The sequence below is a fragment of the Syzygium oleosum genome, unplaced genomic scaffold (genome assembly GCF_021117445.2).
Source record: "Syzygium oleosum isolate NSW1041296 unplaced genomic scaffold, Sole_v2.1 Sole_v2.16, whole genome shotgun sequence".
In the NCBI taxonomy this organism is placed as follows: Eukaryota; Viridiplantae; Streptophyta; class Magnoliopsida; order Myrtales; family Myrtaceae; genus Syzygium; species Syzygium oleosum.
The window spans coordinates 7,169,883-7,177,187 of record NW_026607500.1 but is presented as its reverse complement, the minus strand read 5'-3'; the positions used below and the strand labels follow the sequence as shown (position 1 = coordinate 7,177,187).

General features: G+C 40.1%; 1 long non-coding RNA gene across 1 annotated transcript; it reads left to right on the top strand.

Annotated features, from left to right (window-relative positions):
* The first annotated feature begins 266 nt into the window (after positions 1–266).
* Positions 267–961, top strand: LOC130140135 (uncharacterized). Its single transcript, XR_008818132.1, has 2 exons — positions 267–319; positions 788–961. It is a non-coding gene; the product is annotated as an uncharacterized LOC130140135 (long non-coding RNA).
* Positions 962–7,305: the final 6,344 nt, after the last annotated feature.

The window sequence follows — 7,305 nt, the reverse complement described above, 5'->3', positions numbered from 1 at the left end:
CCTCCTCCTCTGCAGCCACAGCCGCAGCCGCAACCGGCGACCTCGACGACGGCGAAGAAGCACTCCCGAATCTCACGGTCTATCCAGAAGCTGTTACGGTTGGTCTTCAAGCCGAAGACGAGCTCGACCCCGGCTTTCGGCGTCGACAATTGGTACTCTTGTGTCGTCGGCGAGGACGACGGGTTCTATGTCGTGTACGACAAGTCCCATGATTCCGGAGTCCCCGAAGGTTGAATACCTCGGAAGTTGTCGCCGGAGATGGATCAGAGGTGGAGGCGGTGGCGTGGCTCGTTGGACTAGAGAGCAGAGCTAGTCGTTAGTCAGGCATGCGCGGAGGTTTTACAGAGAGGGGGGGTTGGGCGTGGGGTTGCAGAGGAGATTCACGAGCTAGTCCTCGAGCTCCACGAGCGCTTCGTGGACGCGGTCGCGCTCGCCGTCCGTCCGAGGCTGCGCAAGACGCGCCATCTCCGTCGCCGCCATCAAATGTACTCGGCGCTTCACTCGCTGCCGTTGCTCGACGGCAGCGTCGGCGTCGTCGGCCCCGGCGGTGGCGACTTTCACGGCTCCCTCGACGGCGACGCCAGCCTCCCCGGCGACGCCTGCCTCGTCCTCACCGCCGACCCCAAGCCCCGCCTCCGCTGGACCGTCGAGCTCCACGAGCGCTTCGTGGACGCGGTCGCCCAGCTGGGTGGCCCCAACAGTGAGTCCTGATCCTCGCACACCTCCACTTCGTGTGGGCTCTTAGAGAGAGAGAGAGAGAGAGAGAGAGAGAGAGAGAGAGAGAGAGAGAGGGGGGGGGTTGGGCGTGGGGTTGCAGAGGAGATGGAGAGCAGAGCGCGTGAGGGAGAGGGGAGAGAGAGACAATTGTCTGACAGGTGGGCCCGCTACGGACACGTGTCGATTACTGTATGGATTATTATAAATCCTACGTGGTATATTAAATGCACCTAATATTTTCTCGGTTATAAGGTGTGGGTCTAGGAGGTGAGTGTTAGATTCTATAAGATTACTGTCTAACTGATTTAAAAGTTTAAATTGTTAGGTAAAGAAATTGTTAATATTTAGGGCATGTCTGGATAGATTTTTATTTTTTCTTTTTTACTCAATTTAAAATTTATGGTAGACACATTTTGAATTTTTTAACACAAAACACCTCATACTTTCACAACATTTGAATGAACACGTGGGGCGGCAGTCATTTCTTTTAGTTTAAATGGGGTAGATCTAGTCGTATAACGCATATATATTCCTATAGCGTTCTACATACAACGTGTAAAAGTATTTTGCTAATAGTAAGGAAAAATGATAAATACTTTGATAGTTGTAAAAAAACTGAAGCTCATTTTCTTGGTGAAATTTTTATTTTTAAAAAAATAGACAGTGGGCTAGACTAACAAATAGTTATAGAATTTATTATTTTGTTTATTATTATTTAAAAAAAAGAAAAAAGTGAAACGGGGCCGGGTCTTTGTGGTCTAGGTTGCTGATATCGGCAGCTGGTGTTGACGGTTGTACAGTTTCCTCTTCATTATTGGCTCATACACTCATTAAATTATCTTCAAACTTCATATTTATCGATTTTTCCACTTCCTACGAGACTTTGTTAAAAACATTATATGCTTTACTTGAAGTTGAGTAACCAAGAAATATACATTCGATTGATCTTGATTCACACTTACCAACATTGTCAATTGTATTCTTGAGAATATAGCATATGCAACAAAAGACGTGAAAGTATGATATGCTTGGCTTTCTATCTTGAACAACTCATAGGGGGTTTTCTTGAACAATAGCCTAAAATATAGTCGATATATGATATAGCAGGCATTAGCAATTGCTTCTGCCTAGAAACAAGCACGAGTGCCTCTTTCAATCATCATTGTTCTTGAAGACATCGATTGTTCCTTTCCATAGCACCATTTTACTATGGAGTATATGCTATGGAGAAATTGTGCTCCAAGCCATTTTCTTCATAGAAATCCAAGAAGCTTTAGTTCTAGAATTCTCCTTCATGATCTGTTCGAATAGATGAAAAGTTGTACCTTTTCTCATTCTAGACTTTTCGTGCAAATTTCACCAAAGAATGAAATGCATCATTTTTGTGGGCTAAGAACATCGGCCATGTGAACCTTGAATAATTTTCCACAGTCATTAGACAACATCTTTTACCGCCAAGGCTGGTTTTTTCGGTTGGTCCAAAAAGATTCATGTGAAGTAACTGCAATCCTCTATTAGTAGCTACATGTGATATTGGTATTTGTTCTCCTATTGTTGCAATTTTTGTCCTTGCCTTCACTGATCTCGTAGGAATCATTGATATCAACACAATTGACAATGATATTATCATATGCATTTATCATAACAGATATTGTACCAATGATAGTTTTGGAATAATCAAAGTTCCACAGGGATGCTTTCCCAACAAAGAGGCAGGGAGAGGTCGGCCTTGTGGCAGTAGGACATTGGCTCAACTGATTGGGGGAGTGGACCTCATGCTCCTATTTTATGTAAAATTTAATTGGAGTATTGCCTGTTGTTTCACAAGTTTAATCAATTAGACGAAAACATGGTTTAGCATTAAAATATTCTAATACTCCCCTCACACATAAATTTGGATTTAACATAGTAAGATTAAAACTCAAGGGAAATTATCCAATTATTCCTAAACCTATTATATGGATGCCAATTCAATCCTAAACTTTTCAATTTTGCCAATTTAATCTTAAACTTTTGCGCGAAATTCCAATGTAGTCCGTTCAGCCAATTTTCATCTGAAATTGCTAACGTGGCGGTGTGCTGCGTAGGACGATCTGCTATAACTGGTCTGCCACATTAGTGATTTTTTATGAAAATTGAGCAGAAAAATTATATTGGAATTTCATGCAAAGGTTTATGACTAAATTGATAATATTAAAATAAATTTAGGACTAAATTGACATCCGTACAATAGATAGAGGACAGATTGGATAATTTTCCGCTAAAACTTAATACCTTTCATTTTTATATTTTATAAGATTTTGTTGGAAGCACTGTAAACTTTTTTCAATCTTAAGTGATTAGGCATGATTTGATGTTCAAAAATTGTAACGGTGGGTCGGCAATTTTGCATAATTTCTCAAAATATACACATGACCGTACTTTTGTATCTAAAGGTTGGCCAAATTCTTGCACATTTACTCCCCTTTATACTCACGTGTTTGAATTCTAACATTTAAGAACACGAGCCCACCTCCGAACGCTAATTCGAGAGCTGCCACGAGCAAAGTTGAACTAAAACATAGGTTTGTTTTTTTGGTCGCCTACTAAACATAGGTTTACCCGGAGGACTTTAAAGGTTGATAAATGATGTTGCCCCATCCACAAGAACGCTAGCAATGGAGTTGAAATTTTGTTAAGGCAGAAGAAGAAAAATTCCTTGACCAATGGGAAGTTAGGATGAGTAAAGCTCAAATTGTTGCGAATTTAACCTGAGAAAAATTCTCTGTTTTGAATCCCTAATTATCTTCATCGGGAACGATGAAGATGACATACTTGAGATACGATATGAGCATATCGGTATTCCATTTGCAGAAGTAGGGTTTACAGGTCGAAATCACAAAGCAGGTCCACTCTTCCTTACTAAATTTCATCCGTCGGTAAAGTATGCATGACGTTGTTTGGAACGCGATCCAAGGTATGCTACAATAATTATTACTAATATGATGATGGAAAAAGATGGTGAAGTGAATGCGCTACTTCCTTATTATGAATATTAGGGGATTCATCCTGTCAAAGGACAATAACTTGTACAACCAAATAAAATGAGGACTATATCAAAATGCAGTGGCAAGCATGTAGTTAACAAAATCAATATTAATGAAATCATTGAAGTTGGTTTCCTTAAGATCGTGTCTTGGTGCATGAATTAGGCGAAAAGCAAAACTATCATTTGCTCGGTGATGAATGGATTTTAGTCTCAATCTTCAGGGGTCATTTGAGTTTTGAAGATGATGCTCAAGAGAGATTAGCGGGGAAAATTGTCTAAGAAATCCTACACCTATTGCACTTTTACCAATTCAGTCATAAACATTTTAATTTTATCATTTAAGTCTTAAACATTTCAACACTATGTTGATTGAGTCCGTCCGGCCAATTTTGACTAAAAATTGTTGACGTGGACGCCGACCGTTCTATGAGGCACAGCCGGCTTTGACATGGACAATTTTTAATAATATTTTATTATTATTTTTGAATTTTTAATAAATTTTCTTTTATTTTTCCTTATTTTTCCTTTTTCTTTGTGTTTTTTTACAAATATGGCCGGAGAGGGCTGCCGGGCTCATGCCGGTAGTGGATGAAGGCCAGGACGCCCTCGCTCGAATTTGGGCGAGGCCATAGTGGCCGCGAGCGAGGCGGCCTTGCCTAGATCTGGGCAAGGTGACCTTGCCTGCGACCGCGATGGTCTAGGTGAGGCCTTCGTGGCCCTCCTCTAGACTTTGCGAGGGCTTGTCCGACCAGCCATGACGTCCTTCAGCTTTTCTTCTGCAACCCAAGGCAAGCGTCAAAGGTTTGAGCACATAGTGGCTAAATGAAAAGCTCTTCTTCTTCTTCTTCCTGTTCTGTTGTTGTTGTGTTGATGCTAGGAAGATTCAACTCAATGATGGACGACGTTGTGGCTGGTCGGACTGGCCCTCGCCAGATTTGCGCATGGGCCTAGGCCATCACGGCTGCTATGGCCTCGCCTAGATTTGGGCAGGGCCGGGTGAGGGCAACCTGGATTTTACAATGTTTAAAAATAGTTGTAAAAAAAAACAAGGAAAAGAAAAGGAAAAAAGAACGAAAAATAAAAGAAAAATTATTAAACATTCGAAAAAAATATTAAAATATTATTAAAAATTGTCTACGTCTGCGCCGTTCGACGGTTGATGTTCATATCAGCGATTTTCAATCAAAATTGGCCAGATGGACTTAGTTGATAAAATATGAAAATGTTTAGGACTGAATTGGTAAAACTGTAATAGGCTTAGGACTTTTTGGACAATTTTTTCGAGAGTAGAGTATCTACTCACCAATATGTGTGATATAGAAACCAAAGCTCGGATTGGGCTCGGATTTTCCGATGCCTGAAAGAGATCACTGAAGCCCATTATTTGCGTTTTGAAGAAAGGAAGGCTTAAAATAGTCTAGCCTAATCAAGGGAATAAGCCCACTGTCTCTAGTTTGGGCTCATCGACTATTGAATACATCGAATTTAGGAAATTAAGATTTAAAGAATCCTAGTCCCTTAATCGAATACATTGAAATTTGGTCTATTCAAACCCATCAAAATGCTACATTTAATGGTTGTATTTTTTTTTGGTAATAGCCAATGAGGCCGTTACCCATTTTTTCATATCTATATAAAGATCACTTGATGACTAAATAATCCTTAACCACTTACATTTGAGCCAATGAAATTTGTAACATAAGTTTATCAATCTTTATATTTAGCATTATTCTTGGCACGCTATTGTTTGTGGGCCAAATCTCCAACCCCTTTGCATAAACCCCCAAAAATAAACTACTTATATATGGGCCTGGACAAAAATGGCCCGACTATTACAATATTAACAAAGTTAGCCATGTTAGTAGCTACGTAGGATAGTTTTTCTTTTTTTGGTCTGTTCTACATAGGATAGTTTGAACAGAAACAAAAGTTTACTATTTTTGTCCCTGAGCAAAAATACGCTTTTGTTGGACATTAAAGATTAGGCAAAATGACACAAACGGTCCCTGAACTTTGGCAAAATGTGCAATTTGGTTCATGAATTTTTAATTTGTTTAATGTAATTCCTGAACTTTAACCTAATGTGTAATGTGATCCCTGAACTTTTCATTTGTTCAATGTCATCCCCCAACTTTTGGTATATGTTCAATTCAATCCCTAAACTATATAAAAATGTTAAATGGAGTCATTTCCATTAATTCAAGTTCAAGGACTACATTGAACTTTTTTTTATATAATTTAGGAACTGAATTGAACATGTATCAAAAGTTCAGAGACCACATTGAACATTAGCCTAAAGTTCAGGAACCAAATTGCACATTGGATCAAAGTTCAGGGACTGTTTGTGTCATTATCCTTAAAGATTAAGCCATTTTGTCTCTTGGGTGTAATTACGAGACTTTTCCAATGGATTTGGCCGTGATTCGTGAAAGATGGTGATAAATATGAGAGACTTAAAGAAACTTGTAGCAAGAGTAATAGTTGCTTTCATGCTTAACCCTTGCAAAGTACTTTTCTGCTAATTTTAGAGATGTAATTTGTAAATTTTTGAAATTGGAATAACATGTTTAATTTTTGGTAAGAATTCAAGAAAGTACTTTTATGATTAACCCTTGCAGAGACCACAAAAGTTTTTGTTCTCTTAGGATCGCGATGCATACCCTCGAGCGTGCGGACATCCTTCCTTGGTCGTGGAATTGCGACGTCCCACGAGTTGCTGACCCATTCATTTTAATTTTCAATTAAACGCAAGTGATAGCAATCATAATCCACCCAATCACAACAACAGGAATAGTCAGAAAAACACACCTCATTATATACAACATCATCAACAATACATCGAGTTAACATATTACAAGTCCGCTATGCGGACCTTCCCAATTACAACCACAAAAGGTGTCACGCCCCGTACTCTACCGGAACGCAACATCCCGTCGACGGTCGATTATGGTGCAACGCTCCCAGGAAGCATTGCCGACCCAACGCCCAATCAGAGATCAAACACATACGGAAGCCACGTATATAAATAAATATATACACCCATACAATAAATCGCATGAGACTAAGGATAGCCAAGCAATAAACAACGATCAACGCAGAAAATATGTACATACTTATATCACTATTTTAAAACTCTTTTACAGTGCTCCCAACAACTCAAATAAAACACCAACTCCTAGGAATAACCAAACAGCCACTTCTCCGATCTGCTCCGTCTCCACAGGGGTGCACGCTCAACGACCGCTGGATGAAATGCAGCATCCCAAAAAGTAGTGGTGTCCTCGGCATCCTACGGCTGGGGGTCTGAAAATGTTTCGGTTTACACAACCGTGAGACGAATCTCAGCGAGTATGACCCCCTAAACCTAGGTTAGGCTAACATGCAATCTCCTGACCGGAAACAAACATTTAAAATCATAACACAACCATAATCATACAATTCTCTGACCCTGCAAGTTAGACAGTTCAATATGTAATAATCACGGGCCATACGTGGCACACATTATCACACGTACGCCAATCACATGCTCATACACCGAGTCTCATACACTCGCATGCTAT